Source organism: Miscanthus floridulus, chromosome 6 (genome assembly GCF_019320115.1).
Source record: "Miscanthus floridulus cultivar M001 chromosome 6, ASM1932011v1, whole genome shotgun sequence".
Lineage (NCBI taxonomy): Eukaryota > Viridiplantae > Streptophyta > Magnoliopsida > Poales > Poaceae > Miscanthus > Miscanthus floridulus.
Genome location: NC_089585.1, coordinates 73,501,154 through 73,517,704, shown reverse-complemented (window position 1 = coordinate 73,517,704; position 16,551 = coordinate 73,501,154).

Here is a 16,551-nt window from a genome sequence, read left to right as displayed (position 1 = left end):
AAATAAATTAGTTAAGCTTAACCATGATGTTTTCTATGGTGTGGGTGATGCATATAATCTATTGATACTATTAGTGAAGCTTAGAAGTATTTGTTTATAGGCAACTAATTAATTATTGCTTTATAATTCAACTAGATGGCTGCATGTATAGTTTCTGTTGTGGTGACGATTTAATGATGATAATGATCTTTTCTATAAAGATGGTTAATAACAAAGTTGTAGATAACTTACTGATATACCTTGTGTTAAATTTTCATAGTCATAGGTCTTTTGGTTTAAGAATTACGGCTCTTATAAATGTGCTGTCTGAAATGCTTGCTCTCTGGATAGTTCTGAATGATTGAATTGTTTGACCTTGATAACTGCTGAATAACATTAAGATGATTAAAAGAACATTGTAGGCAATTTCATAAGCTTTCGAGAATGTCTACAACCATATTATTTTGATGTGTATAAGTCTAGTTATGTTCAAACCAAGTGGCTACTGTCTTATAGTCCAGAAAATGATTTACATAAGTGTTTGTTTAAGCTACTAGAGAAGGGATATGCACCTACTCAGTAAAAGAAAATATAATTTATTATCATCTTAATACAAGGCTATTGAAAACACTTATGAGGATGCATTCATCACATCATATCATATTATACATGTCATTATATATGCATTCGTGATATCTTATTTCATGCTCATGCATATAGGATTGTCCGAAGGTATAACCCTTTTGAAGTTCAACGAAGAAGAAGAGGAGGATTATCAAAAGACACCTCAGGCCATAGCTCTAGGAGAAGAGGAGCAAACTCTTGAGGACCTCCCTGAGTGTCCGAATCACTGGCCATCCTCTTTCCTTAAAGGCAAGCCCCAGAGCATTCTAAGTCTCCCATGTTTTACAAAATATCACTTGAGTCCTTTATATTTGATGCATTAGGTAATAAGAGTTGATTGGAACCACTTGATGCATAGAATTACCTTGTCCAGATACATATACCTTTAACCCTATGTAGGTCCAGGATTGAATATATGCTTAGCCATGCTTAGACTGGTAGAAGTCCTACGAGATATAGGTGGACACCAAAGCACGGTTGGCTATATTTGCTATCATGGAAAAAACCATGGGGTAATGTAAATGGAGGCCGGGCGGAGTCTATGTGTAGGTTGACTCATGTGACTTCCATCTATACCGATTAAGGGACCTATACCATGTGTTGGCACTTCTGACAAGATTGAACAGCATGCCTCTCACTTAGCTGGCCGGATAACTCGTTCTGACCGTGAAGCTGAGTAGCCTCAACTCAGGCCGAAGCCCGTTCTGTAAAAGTATGCACTCTAGATGGTAGTAAGGATGTGCTGGGGAGCCAGACGTGAGCCCAAGGGCAGGCCGGGCCTCAACGTACTGTACAGCTGGTCATCCCTGATTTGTGCGGCGCTAGGCAAACCCACGTGAAATGTGGACCTGAGTTGTACCAAAGGTGGACTAAAGTGACCGTTGATCTAGGTCTTACCTAGGGATTGATGTTAGGAATAAATTCCTCAGCTGGTTAAATGGATTCTGAATCACCTGTCTCTTTCCCGGACAGTGAGAAACTTGGCTAGCCCTAACATCGTAGTAACGTATGTTATGGAATTGATGGTTATGATGAACATGAATTATTATATTGGCTATGGTTACTACTGTATGTTACTAAATGATGTACCACATGTTTGGCACAGGCTAGTTGCTAATCTATAGATGAATAGCTATAATTAACTTGATGACCAAATTATAATTGTATACTTGAATTGGTAAGCCTTTTATGCAAAATGTTATCAAGCTAGCTCCACTTATAAAGCCTTGCATGATCCTTGGAGTCACTTTATTTTTGGTTTATGACGGGTAAGTCTAGCTGAGTACCTTCTCATACTTAGGGTTTTATTCCTATTGTTGCAGATGGTACAGTTTATCATGGCTATTGCAAGAACTGCTTCTATCCCACCATGGACGAGGAGTAAGCCCTAGGCAGGCATCTCTTATTAATCCTTCTCATATGCTTTTGTGGGTGTGATCCTGAGATGGCACTATATTTAAACTATGATGGCAGATGTTAGTTTCAAACTTTAATTTGCTTCCGCTACTATTTTACTTGAACTTGGTTTGTAATAACCTTAATTCGTACTCTGATGGATGAACTATATTGTGAACTTTATGTAACATGTGACATGTATCTTGAATCATGTACAATCTTGGTTGTATGTTGATGGTTAATTGAGACCCTTTGTGGTACTCGACGGACTACCGGGTTTATATGGGCTCAAGTATGACAGTGCGACTGTTTACAGGCCACAATTGTACTTGTGCTCTTATAAATTAGTCGGTTTTGCTACAACGGCTGTCTAAATGGCATCAAGACAAAGCTCGAGCCGAGCAACCTCTCGCCTGGCGTCAGAATGCTGACCGCAAGCCTCATCCCGGTCGCGAATAAGCTCACGAACCTCCTGACGGCTAGAGGTAGAGGAAGACCCCACCAGACTCATAGAGTGAGCGTTCGTGGGTTGGGCGACACTAGAAGGCCAACCGGTCTCCAGTGTCATAGCATGCAAAGTGGCCCTAAAAACTCAAAGCGGTCAGCATGGAACGATGATCTCGACAGCTATGGATGGCAAAAAGTGATGGGTCGATCCCTACCATTGGAGAACACACATCAAGCTGAGAGAAATCACGTGGGACAGATCCCGAGCTCTCCCTGGACTTAGGAGGACACCAGACCGGATGGTCGTGACCTAGGGCATGCCAATCAATTTGACCCTGCAATTGACAAGGAGACAAGATTGATCAGTAATTTAAGGTGGAACATGCCGATGTTTGTCTAGATAGTTCCAAATGTGTGGCTAGGTAGCCGCTGAGACAAGGCTATCGACTAGAGAGTCAATATCTAGCATGTTCATGATGCATAGTAAGTAAAAAGAGCATATCGATAATTATCATTTACTCAATTGCATAGATCTAAACAATCGATGATCATAAAAACATGTGAAAAAGGTGTAAGAAGTAGGCATGGAGGTGTTAACTGAGAAACATACTAGCTTTTAATCAGGACAAGAATAAGTAAAAGCATGTGAATAGCCAATATATTCTTAATGTACGGGCTATCGGCTAAAATAGCCGATTCCAATGAAAGTAAAGTCGTAGCATGCAAGCACTCAACCATTGAACATGGATAAGTCCATACACTTATTAGTTGCAATCTGCCATCTATAACAGTGGGGATATGAGCTGGACTGATGCAATAGTGATAGAGATAACAGATTAAACCCTTGAAGCATAGGAATCTATATGCGCTTAACGGAATTGTGAAAGCATGCTACGATCATGGAAGCATAGGCGATCGGCTAAATAGCCGATGCAGACATAGCATGCAGCTAGAGGCCACGCTTGACCATAAGCAAGACTTGCTATTTAATGATCTCTGATCTATAGTGCTAACAGTGGGAGTCGACCAGATCGATGGCAGCCATAATAGCAGTTCCAGACCAGATTTCATTAACTAGCAAGCCTTACTTAGGGTTAAACACATCCTAACCACATGCTATCTTCGATCAAGTATGGATCAAAATGGCTAAGCTAACCAAAACCATCATCACAGAAGATGTAAATAGGTAAAAGCAACAAGACGATGATCAAAAGAGATATAAAGCCGATCCGTTTCAATCTTAATCGGGCAAGGGGTGATTTTGTTAAAATAGTAAGAAACTAGTTATAACAAGATCGATAACTAGCAAATCTATTAAAAATAGCAAGGAAAACCTACTAATCTTAATAGATTTAGCTGATAACTAATCTGTATCAAAATTTATACGAGATACGAGCCAGATCGATGCAACCATACAAATTTTGATAAGAATCAAGGGTAACTTATATCAGATAATTCTAAGAGATACGAGCCAGACTGATGCAACCTTACAATTAACCAATGATAACTAACTTATACCATGCTTGTAAGAGATCAGACTTAATCGAGGGTAGCCTTACAAACAAAATATAAGTCATGACTTATACTCACAGACAAACCGGAGGTCGGACTTAATCGATGGCAGCCCTGCTTGCCAAAGAACTCACCGAGATCTACTCTACTCCTACTCCTAGGGGGTGGTGTAAGCCAAAAAGTAAAGGTACAATTTGTTGATTGATCGCTGAGATGTCTATTGCAATAGCCGGGGTTCAATATTTATACCCGAGGCTCGACTATGAGTCTTGGTCGAAAAAGACCAATCTAGAACTTGGAAAAGAAAATAAAGCTTCCTACATTATGATAAGTCTTCCCTTTCTATGAAGTCCACCATGTCTTCTTGCTTTAGGTTGTCACCGCCACCCTTTGTCGATAGGGCTCACCTTTGAGATGATGATGTCACATTGTTCGGTCGACTCCAACGGCAACCCACCTGGCCGATTTTTGCAAATATTTCGGCTTCTTTCGACAAATTCCAAAATTCAGGGTTCTTATGTGCTTGGGCCAAAATTTGGTGTCAACACATGCCCCCTAATTTTGGGATAAAATAATTTTACTCCAAAATTACCTCTAGTGACCATCGCATGCACCCACTCTGAAACCTCCACTCGGCTTCTGACTCTAGGCCAGAACTTTCATTATATTCTCAAAATTGCCCCTATCTTCTTCGTTAGGTTGTTCTGGCCATATTCCTTTTTGCTTCGCTTGCCAGCCGCCGCAACCTTCCTACGCGCCAAACCCTAGCAAATCCAAAACCTCAATCTTGGCAAAACACCATACTATTCTCCTCGGAACTTTGGGGGACAGTTCAACTTGGTGGCACAGTATCAACGTTTGCTCAGAGATCCGGATCTACTCCCCCAAGCTTTGATGGCGACTATCAACTTTGTTCCAGAGGTATGAACATAGACCCTCTTCACTAATTGTTCCTCAGTCCCTGCCTAATCTTCAGCTCATAGACCCGCTCTCCTTGGTTCTAGGATCTCAAAAATGAAATCTTGATCCCAATCAATGTTGAAAACGCGTACTTTTTGAGTCCGATAGGTGACCCAGATCCAACCGAGCTCATCCACTTAGAGACAAATAGGCTTCCTCTCAAGCACTCCACCATGAGTCCTTTGTGTGGGATAAAACATTTAGGGTCTGACCACTTCCTCTTGATGGGTGGAGGGATTGGTACCTTAGGGTGGCGAAGACTCATCAGGCCAGATGGGTGACTTATGACCTGGACCAATGCATAGCTCTCTCTTTGTTAAATATAAAGAAGAATGAACCCCTGCTGAGATCCGCTTCCTACTTCTGGTCCAATACTTTCAACACCTTCATATTTGGTCATGGACCAATGACAGTTACTCTAGCCGACATCCATATGTTGACCGGCCTTAGAATCACAGGGCTCCTCCAACCTTACAATCTTATTGGTGAACCAGAGCATAAGATCTGGGGGTAGGGTGGCTATATCACGTCCCATAAATGGACTTCGAACAGGAACACCGACCTAAGGAACATGCTACCTTTTTGAACATGTGGCTAAAAAGTACCTCTTCTGTGGGTCCGCGTGTAGCCCAACTGCTAATTATTGGTACCTAGTAGAGCAGTTATCCTGTGGTGCTGATATACCTCTAGGAAAATGTTTGCTTGGATCTTTGTACCACTTGATGCACCAAGTATCATCAAAATTGATGATGAATGAGCCAATTGGCACAATTATTGCACCATGGTGGCTCTTGCAGATGTGGCCGAATTTGCATATGCAGAAGGTTGCAGTCAACGATCTTAGAACTCTGAGCTTCCCTTCCTTGAATTATTCAGAAGCCCAAGAGAAGAACCTGAACGAGAAGGACAAATTTCGTCAGTGTTAGTCCTTTGGTGAGGCTACATCAGCTATCCCAATCAATTGGAGCACCGGTCAATTCTTTAGAAGTTTCTACAAGGGGCTACTGGATGAGGCCTTGACTTGGTTTTTCTATCCAGAGATTGCCGAATTCGAACTTCCAATTTCCTTTAGATTTGAGACTGCCTACTTGGATGAGTCCTCGACTAAAATTTTCCAATGTTTAGTCAAACCAGGACTGCTCCCCATAGAATTTAGGCATGGTCGAGACAAGCCTCTGACATCTTATGAATTCTACAATCCCTCTGTTGTCGCTCACCAACTCGGCTTTGGGTAGTTCCCCCCGGACTGTTCTTCCCAGACAAGCTGAGTCCGAGGGAAGCTGTCAATCAACCATGGGAATTTCAGAGAATTCGGCAGTTTGAAGATGCTTTGCCTTCTATCAATGCTGAAGGATGGAATTGCGGCACCTTTTCTTCGAATTTATTTGATGCTTTGTGGCAAGAATGGGCTCAACACCTATTCTATAATTTAGCCACCCCCTTCTGCCAATCGTTGGACCCTGCTTCCAAATTGAGATTGAGGTAAACATTTTGCTTATTCCATAATGCTTCTTTTATATGGCTAATGTAATGCTTATCGTCATACTACCTTGCAGGATCGGGACTCTACCCCCCGACAATCAGCAAGAGCAATTGGCCAATTAAATATGCTATTTGGTGCACAAATTTGAGGATGGGATGCTGAGCGCTTACTCTGAAGGCCGTTCTAAAAACACTGGTCCTATGATCGTGCAACCTACCACGACGCAAAAGCGCAAGGCTCCAAAGGGTCATTCTGCCAAAGTTACGACACGGAAGTGTGCGCGCAGGAACCTGGGATCTTCATCGGTTTCCCAGGTGAGCATCTTCGTGTATCTGCAGTATAGATTGTAGATTTTGTTGACCCTAATCATCTCTCTGATGATAATTCATGATTTTATTGGTTCAGGATTCTGGGATGATTGGGATGGGCGGCCCATCGGCTACGGTCGAGATGTTAGCCGATGAGCAACGCTTATCGTCCTTTGCTGATGCTATCATTGGAGTAAGCTCTTCTATTATTAACGACCTAAACTTTTCAGAGCTAACCAACTCCCTCCTTAGGCAAATACCAAACTGGGTGTGGGTGACAAAGCCCAAGAGCACATCCCGAATACTTCATCAAAAGGAGGGATAGAGGTGCTTCCTAGGAACTATCCTTTGATTGTGTTGGGTCTGGATAACCATCGACAATCCTTTCTATAGGTTCCATCTGGAGGTCCAGATCATGAGCGGGGTTCCCTAGGAACATCGACTACCCAGGTAAAATAACTCCTCGCTATCCTTAGCTTATCTTACCAATCTTATCGATCACTGGCCTTCTAGCTGATCAGAGATCAGGAGGGAGATGACGCCAAGAATGTTGAGGCAAGTGCTGTCAATTCCCCCAATGAAGGTGCTCACAATGGCCATCAAGAGGTCAATGGTAAGCTTCCAAACTTGCATCCTAACTCCCATTTGCAGTTCCTTTGATTCGAAGTCCTTTTCTTCTTTTAGATGCAAATCTCGAGTCAGGGCCGATCCCTGATACTTCCAATGATCAAGAATACAGCCAAGGTGCTACTAGTCAGCCGGCAATGAGGAACCTAAAGATGTCCCACATCCTCTACCCATTGATGGCAAAAATTAACATTGATATGCTACATCCTTCTGCCCAAATTCTCAATTTGCATTTAAGCTACTCCTTGGTTTGGGCAGGATCCAAGAAGCCGATTGAGGTATCTGATGACATGGGCATGTCATCAGATGTGCCTCCATCTCCCATTAAAGAGGTATCAGTAATCTCATCATAATCCAGGAACCAAGTGCCCTTGTTGCCCCAATTCTGACTATGTCCCTATAGGCACGAAGCCCATCTTCACTGAGCATCTTTCTCCTTTGATATCAAAGATTATATAGAAGAGCGCGAAGTAACCTGTTCCGCCTCCAAGACTTCCCCAGAAGAACCTGCTTTGTCAGCTAAAATAAAGGATCGGCTAGAGTTGATGCTACCATATCTAAAAAGAGATATAGCCAATTTAGTCTATGATGCGAAGCCCCTTTAGGACGCCTTTCTAGCTATCAGGGGGGAATTGAGTTAGGATCTTCTTGCTGCTTTGTCGCCCGCCGCCTTTGTTGAAGGCTAGGCTCCCAAGGTCATCCAAGCAAGGCGAAGGTTACCTGATCATGAAGCTCAAAACACCTTGGATGCTCAGGAAGAGTCAACGAAATAGGAGATGTTGAGGTTGAAGGATCTAATTGATGGCCTGAAGAGTGCTCCTTCCAAGATCTAAGAGAAACTAAGCTGCTTAAGGACCGAACAAGGGCAGCTGCTGATGAGGTTAGAGGAGATTTATGCTTTGATTCAAACTAAAGAAGCAAACCTCATTCAGCTCCCCAAGGTGATGGATCTGAGAAAAGCATATATGACTACCAGGTATAACGAACTTGTGGCCATCCATGACCAGAAGAACAGTGTTGTCTCCGGATCAGCTACTGAAGACAACCAGCTGATTGCCAAAGTTGATGTTGTTCACCTAAACGCTTTGAATGTAGTCCGAGCAGCCTTGAATATGTAATTTTAACTTTCATGTACTCCTATTCTTATTATAGCCAACACAACTTTTCATCCTTCCATTTGGTCCTACATGATTGTGTAACCACTGACGCTTACTCGCATTTTTCTTTTTCATTTTTGCGCTATAGGTGATGCGTGACGCATCGGCTTTTGCCTTCCTAGGATGAATTAGGATCATTATTTTTTACTCTAAAGGCGATACTTAGTTAGTACCAGCTATCAATCCTGGTGATGATCCAAATTCGATCATACTTGAGCGCTAACTGTAATTATCAGGACCAAAATTCCATAGTGAAAAATTGCCTCCAAAATAGACGACGATGATTCAAGTACCAAATCAACAATCATCGACTATCAAGCTTCTTAAAGTATTGTGCGTTCAAATCCAACTCTGACTCCTTAAAATAGAACGGCTATATTCTAATGAATTGATCCATAAGAGCGATGTTTAGCCATTCCATAATGATCAACTAGAGGAGTCATCAAAATAAACTCTCAGAGCCGATTGCTTGGATCGGCTGTTGACGTTCATCGTTGACCCTGATGATGCCTCCTTCCCAGATTTTACCAGAGAAGCACTCGTAGTCTTCAAATTCCCAATAGGCTGGATCAGCTGCTTCCACACTTACAGAGGTGTTAGCTTGAACCATCTCAACATTATCTCCCTACCACTGGATAAGGCATTGGTGTATTGTTGAAGGAATGCAACAATTAGCGTGGATCCAATCTCGACCAAGGAGCAGACTGTACGTTCCTTTACCATCGATGACAAAGAAGGCAGTAGGTAGAGTCTTACTCCCAATCGTCAATTCGACATTAACTGCCTCCAACGTCTTAGATGTGTTACCTCCAAAGTCCTTTAGCATCATATCAGTCTCGAGCAAATCTCTAGGACCTTTTCCAAGTTTGCGAAACGTGGTATAAGGCATCAAATTGACCGTAGCACCTCCATCGAATAACATCTTGGTCATTAGCTTTCCATCAACAAATGCTTTCATGTATAAAGCCTTCAAGTGCCGATGCTGAGATGGTTTATCACATATATAACTTGTTGGGACTGGAGGGCCAGCTAAGCCACTGCTTCTCCTAATTCTTCTTCATCATACTCTTCTCCATCGGTGTCGGCACGAAATTTTGTCCCATGCCAAGGACACACGAGCAAGCCGGAAGGGTCTGCTCGATGGAGCTATAGATCCGCCTAGCTTCAATGCAAGGGTGGTCGATCCTACGTACTCCTCCCGAGACGTGCCAGTCAATTTGACCCTATAATTGACAAGGAGAAAAAGTTTATCAGTAATTTAGGGCGAAATGTGTCGGTGTTGCCAAACAGTCCTGAATGTGCGGCTCTGAGAGCCGATATGAAAGGAGATCGACTAAATAGTCGATTCCAGCATATTCATAAGAATTCGTTAAAGCTCATGGGTTTGTATAGAAAAAATCGGTTATCATTTAGGATGAATACCATTATTTAAACAAATATTAGTCAATGACAATAAGATGTTAACAATGATTGGTTTATGCTAAGCTAATGACTGCAAGTAACCGAAACCCTTTTATATAAAAGAAACAGCTCGACACCATTTTACCATTTAATAAAGATAAATCTAATGAACATATTAGATCTCATCTATCGCTATGACCAGTGGGGCATGAGGCAGAATTATGCAGGTCGTAGAAACAACAATAGACTTGACGACCCTAACTTATTACTAATATCAGTGGGGCATGAGGTAGAATCATGTAGGCCGTAATACAATAATAAGATCATGGGGCTAACACATCTTTCAACCTATCTTTACTTCAATGGTCTCGTGACATGAACTATTCGTAAAAGCACTCGATATCGACTAAATAGCCGATTCAGGCATAGCGCACAGTTAAAGTCATGCCCTATCTGGAATAGATCTACTAAATAATGATCCCCACTCCACGGTGCTAACAGTGGAGTGTGAGGCAGAATCACACAGGCCATGATAACGGGCCATGGAATAGTTCTCGCTAACCAATAGATCTACTCAAGACCAGACGTGCCTTAACCACACACTATGCACGATCATAAAACAGCCAATAAAACATAACTCATTGTTTAAAGTGTAGATTAGATCAATTTAGATTAACAAACGATTGGTTAAACAGAATATGAGACTGATCCAGATCAATCCCAATCGGGCAAAGTGATATTGCTGCAATTAGATAAACAATGAAAGCAATAAGCAATATCGGTAACTTAATGAATCTACCAAAGACTGTCATTCTTAGGTAGAGCCAATAACTTAACCTTAATCTAGTTCATGTAGTGGGGGTCGACTGGATCGATGTAGCTATACTTGAACTAGATAAGAATCGATAACTAACTTATACTAGAGTCGCAATGGAGGTCAACCAGATCGATGCAGCCGTACGAATAGATGTATAAGCCATGACAGTACTTATAGACAAGCAGTGGAGGTCGACAGAATCGATGCAGCCATAATCACTGAAGAACTCACCAAGATCTACTCTACTCCTACTCCTAAGGGGTGGCCAGAGCCAAAAAAAGTAATAAACTTGTATTTGATTGATTGCGTGTTCTTTTCTATAATAGCCAGTGTTCAATATTTATACCCAGAGCCTAAACAAGAATCCTACTCAAGTACGACTCGGTACAATCTTTGGTATGAAGAAAACATTCCTATCTTAAGATAACTGGGACCCTAATCTTTCCCCTTTAGTAGAGTCTGATATGTATCTCCCCGACACCGATTGTAGCTCATCATCGTTATCTGCTGATGTCATTCAAAGAGAGTCGATTCTAGTGTTGCATCCGAATCGGCTGATATTGACCTTTATGCAATCGATTCCTTGATTGGCACAATCTTGGAAGCCTGCGAGTTCCCGCGTTCTTCTCCCAAATTTTGGTGTAAACACATGCCGCCCAATTTTGAGATAAAAGTTATTTTATTCCAAAATTACTATTTATCCGTTTACCACGCTGCAACCATTCCATCCCGAGATATACGCATGACTCCTAGCCTTAGCTTTATAAAATACCCCAATAGTATCTTTTCAACTTCCTCGGCCTGTTTGCTTTCTCCTCCCTTCTCGAGCCAACCTTAACAGTCGACGCCGTCATCGCCAAGGCCTCAAACCCTAGCAAATCTGCTGTTCTATCAAGCCATCATTCAAGCTATCTTTGTCAGATCCGAACCTGTTCTGGCTGCAATGGCGACCAACGACCATGTTCCTGAGGTATGCTTCCAAGTTTCCATTCTCCAAGTATCAGCCGCTACCCCGTATTTCTTCTCTTCTTGAATTTATTTCATCCGATTTCTAGGAAATGAGGAACAAAATCTTGATTCCATCAGCTGTCATTCCTAATGTCTATTTTCTCAGGCCTATGGGTGATCCTAATCCAACCGATTTTATCCGTTAAGAAACCAACCAGATCCCCTTCAAACAGCCTATAGTGGATTCATCTTCCTAGAATAAAACTCCCTTTAGAAACTGGCCTAAAGCACCTAAGGGATGGAGAAATTTGTTTTGTAGGATATCCGAGAAAAAGGGTGGAGATTGGGAGCTTTATGATCTGAATCAATGTTGACACTTTCACTGTCCGAAATGGAGAGGAACGATTCACTCCTGATCTCTGCTTCTTATTTCTGGTCCAATGCTCTGAATGCTTTTATTTTTTGTCATGGTCCAACGACCATCACCCTGGACGATGTTTACATGTTGACCGGCCCATAACTTGTAATAGGTGATATTTAGCAAACAATTTCCTCGTCTTGAGTGATTTTCCTTTGTTTTGTACTTCATATTATACGCATCACTTCATCCGTGTTTGCTTTGCTCCTATAGGCGATACACATCGTATCGGCTTTCACCTTTTTGGGTTTATTTTTTGCACTATAGGCGATACCCTTCTGGTATCGACTATTAGAGCCGACGACCGAACAAATCAGTTGTCAAGTATTAATCCAAACGCTAGGGTAATATTTCTTTAAATATTTCCCATTGATTGCTCTGCCAAATTCATCCTCTCCTCTTAGTGTTTCCAAAATATAAGCATTACCAGGCGCACAATGCTTGATCCGATAAGGTCCTTCCCAATTAGGTGACCATTTGCCGAACTTACTATCCTTTGACCCGATCGGCAATTTCACATTCTAGACCAAATCTCCTTCAGAAAATTGCTTAACCTTGACCTTTTTATTATAATATTTTGCAACCCTCAGCCTATTGGCTTCGATATTTTCAAGAGCACGTAGCTGAAGGTAACTCAAGTCCTCTAAGTCATCTATCATAAAATTCTTGTAGACTTTAGCTGACAAATCATTCTGCAACATAACACACCACGATCTAGTCTGAACTTCCAAGGATGGACTGCATTATGGCCATACACAAGTTCATAAGGCAAAGTTTTAATTGATCCATGACAGGCCATCCTATATGCCCATAGCGCCTCATTAAGCGTTGAATGCCACTTCCTTGGCTGCTCCTCAATCTTCTTCTTGATTAGCTTAATCATAATATGATTGGATGCCTCTGCCTAGCCATTAGCCTAAGCATAGTAAGGAGAAGAATTTAGCAGCTTGATTCCCATACTGGCAGCAAAATCTCTGAACTCTTCTGATGTGAACATTGTCCCTTGATCGGTAGTGATAGTTTGAGGAATCCCAAAACGATATACAATATGTTCCTTGACAAAATCAACCATGTTCTTTGACGTTACCATCTTCAAAGGAATTGCCTCAACCCACTTAGTGAAGTAATTTGTTGCTACCAATATGAACTTATGTCCTTTGCTTGAGGGTGGAAAAATCTAGCCAATTAAATCAATTCCCTAGCCCCGAAACGGCCATGGCTTGATTATTGGGTTCATGGCCGATGCAGGCGATTTCTGGACATTACCAAAACACTAACAGTCTTAGCACCCCTTGTAATATTCAAAACAGTCTTCCAATATTGTTGGCCAGAAATATCTAGTTCTACGAATAATCCATTTCATCTTATAAGCTGACTGATGAGCTCTACATATCCCTTCATGCACTTCGCCCATCAACACCTTAGCTTCTTCTTGATTCAGGCATTTGAGCAATACCCCATCGACTGTTTTGTAATACAGCTGATCATCTAGTAAAATATATTTAGTCGATTTGTACCTTAGCTTTATGGTAACTTTCTGTGATGGATTCCTAAGGTAGTCGACTATTTCAACTCTCCAATCACTATTCGAGGTTTCATTACTCAAGATTTCTTGAATTACTCGATAACCTGAAGCGCTTTGAGCCAAACAGTTAGCCTCTTGATTCTGCGCTCTTGCAATATGTTGAAATGAGACATGAGGAAATTCCTTGAGCAACCTTTGGCACTCATCATAATATCCCCACAAAGTATCTTCTTTGCACTCATATAAGCTGATCAACTGATTAATAATTAATTGTGAGTCTCCAAATATTTCAATTGCTTCGGCCTTTACTTCATGAAGAAGTTGAATCCCCTAGAGAACAGCTTCATATTCTGCTTGGTTGTTGTTAATCATTGGTTTGGTTGGAAAAGCAAACTCAAAATTTGCCCCTTGAGGCAAAATAATAACAATACCAATGCCACCACCTTGCTTGCATGATGATCCATCAAAGAATAACATCCAAGGTACTAGCTCTACATAATTAATGCTTGGCTTATGATGCTGGGTGACAAAATTGGCTATTACTTGCCCTTTGACTGCTTTAGCCAATTCGTACCTCAAGTCAAATTCCGATAACGCGAGAATCCACTTTCCAACTCTCCCACTCAGTATTGGCATCGATAACATGTGCTTGATCACATTAGCCTTGGAAACAATCGTACACTCGGCCGATAATAAGTAGTGCCGCAACTTGGTGCAAGAGAAATATAAGCACAAGCATAATTTTTTGATGGGAGAATATCTTATTTCTAGATCTAGGAGTCTCCTACTCAGATAGAAAACCACTCGCTCTTTTCCTTCAACTCTTGCATCAAGGCTGATCCAATTGTTTTGTCATCGACCGATATGTACAACTTAAAAGGTTTACCCTGCTGAGGAGGGACAAGCATGGGTGGACGCTTCATATATTCTTTTATCTCTTCAAATGCCTTTTGTTGTACGTCACCCCATCTAAATTCTTGATCATTTTTAACTTCAACAAGAGAGAAAATGACATAAATCTTTCTAACAAATTTGAAATAAACCTTATGATAAAATTAATCTTGCCAAGCAAAGATTGTGACTCTGTCTTAGTAGTCGGGGGCACTGCCTCGTCAATTGCCTTCATGCTCTTCTGACTGACTTCGATCCCCCTCTCGTGGACCATAAAACCCAAGAATTGTCCAGCTGATACTCCAAAGGCACACTTATTAGGGTTCATCTTTAGGCCATGCTTTCTTGTGCATTCTAGAGTCTCCCACGAATCAGCTAGATGCTCCTTGTACCCCTTAGATTTTATCATCACATCATTAATGTAGATTTCGACAATTCTACCGATCAACTTATGAAAAATATAATTCATCACCCTCTGATAAGTTGCACCGGCACTCTTCAGACCAAAAGTCATCACAACCCACTCAAATAAACCGATTACGCCGGGGCACCTGAAAGAGGTTTTTGCTATGTTTTCCTCAGCCATGAATATTTGGTTATATCCCGCATTGCCATCCATGAAGCTAATAACTTTGTGCCCGGCTGCTACGTCTACCAACATATCAGCTATAGGCATTGGATAACCATCCATGGGTGTGGCTTTATTCAAATCCCTGAAATCAATGTAAACTCTTAATTTCTCATTCTTCTTATACATAGGGACAATGTTCAATATCCACTCTGCATATTAGCACGGTCGGATAAATTTTGCCTCTAGTAACCTTTCAGTCTCCTTTTTGATATCATCAAGTATGTTCAGGTTGAACCTCCTTGGAGCTTGTTTAAATGGCTGATATCCAGGTTTGATGGGCAACTAATGTTCAACAATTGATCAGTCTAGACCAAGCATCTCATAATATTCCCAAGCAAAACAGTCTTTATATTCCTTCAATAAATCAACTAACTCTCACTTATACTCAGGATCCAACTTGGCACTTATATACGTCGGCCTAGGTCTATCTCCAGAACCAATGTCTACTTCTAATTCATCGATCGACGTGAAGCCATGTCCTAGTTTGCCATCTGTACCATCTATTGGATTATGCATTAAAACAAGTTTTCAAAGCCGGCTGCTTGGATCGGCTATTGGCTTTCATTATTGACTCTAATGAAGCCTTCTTCCCATATCTTGCTAGAAAAGCATTCGAAGTCTCCTAGTTCCTAGAAGACTGGATTGGCTGTTGCGATACTTACAGACTCATCAGCGTGAACTAGCTCAACATCATCTCCATGCCATTGAATGAGACACTGATGCATGGTCAATGGCACACAATAGTTTGCATGAATCCAATCATGACCAAGGAGAAAACTGTATGACTCTTTTCCATCGATGTCGAAGAATATAGTGAGCAGAATCTTGCTCCCAATCATAAGCTTAACGTTCATTGCCCCTCAGGTCTTAGACGTATTACCTCCAAAGTCTCTAAGCATCATGTCAGTCTCAATCAGATCTCCTAGTCCCTTGCCAAGTTTACGAAAAGTGGTGTAAGGCATGAGATTGACAGAAGCACCTTCGTCCACCAACATCTTGTTCATCGGCTTCCCATCAACAAAACATTTCACATATAAAGCTTTTAAGTGCCGATGCTTGACTAGTTTATCAAATATAGCCTGCTACATAACTGTCAACTTGGCAACTATTTCTTCATACTCCGATTCATCGAAATCTGAATAAACCTCTTGATCTGCCGGAGCTCTGAACTCTGATAGCAACAGAAAAGCCATTTGAATATTAGCCGATGGTTGCCCTCTATTGGCTGTTTGCTTAGCATGCCATACTTGAGGTCTACCAGATGCTTGAGCCTGTTCCAACTCTCTATTCCTTAGGTGTTGCACCCTTCTCTTCTGGCTTCTTGTCAAACCTCCTGGGCACCATTGGCCTTCCTACCAGACATATTCCCTCTCATTGCCTTCTTCTCCATAATCAGCACAGTCTTGGTCAACAACTTGTTTTCCAAGC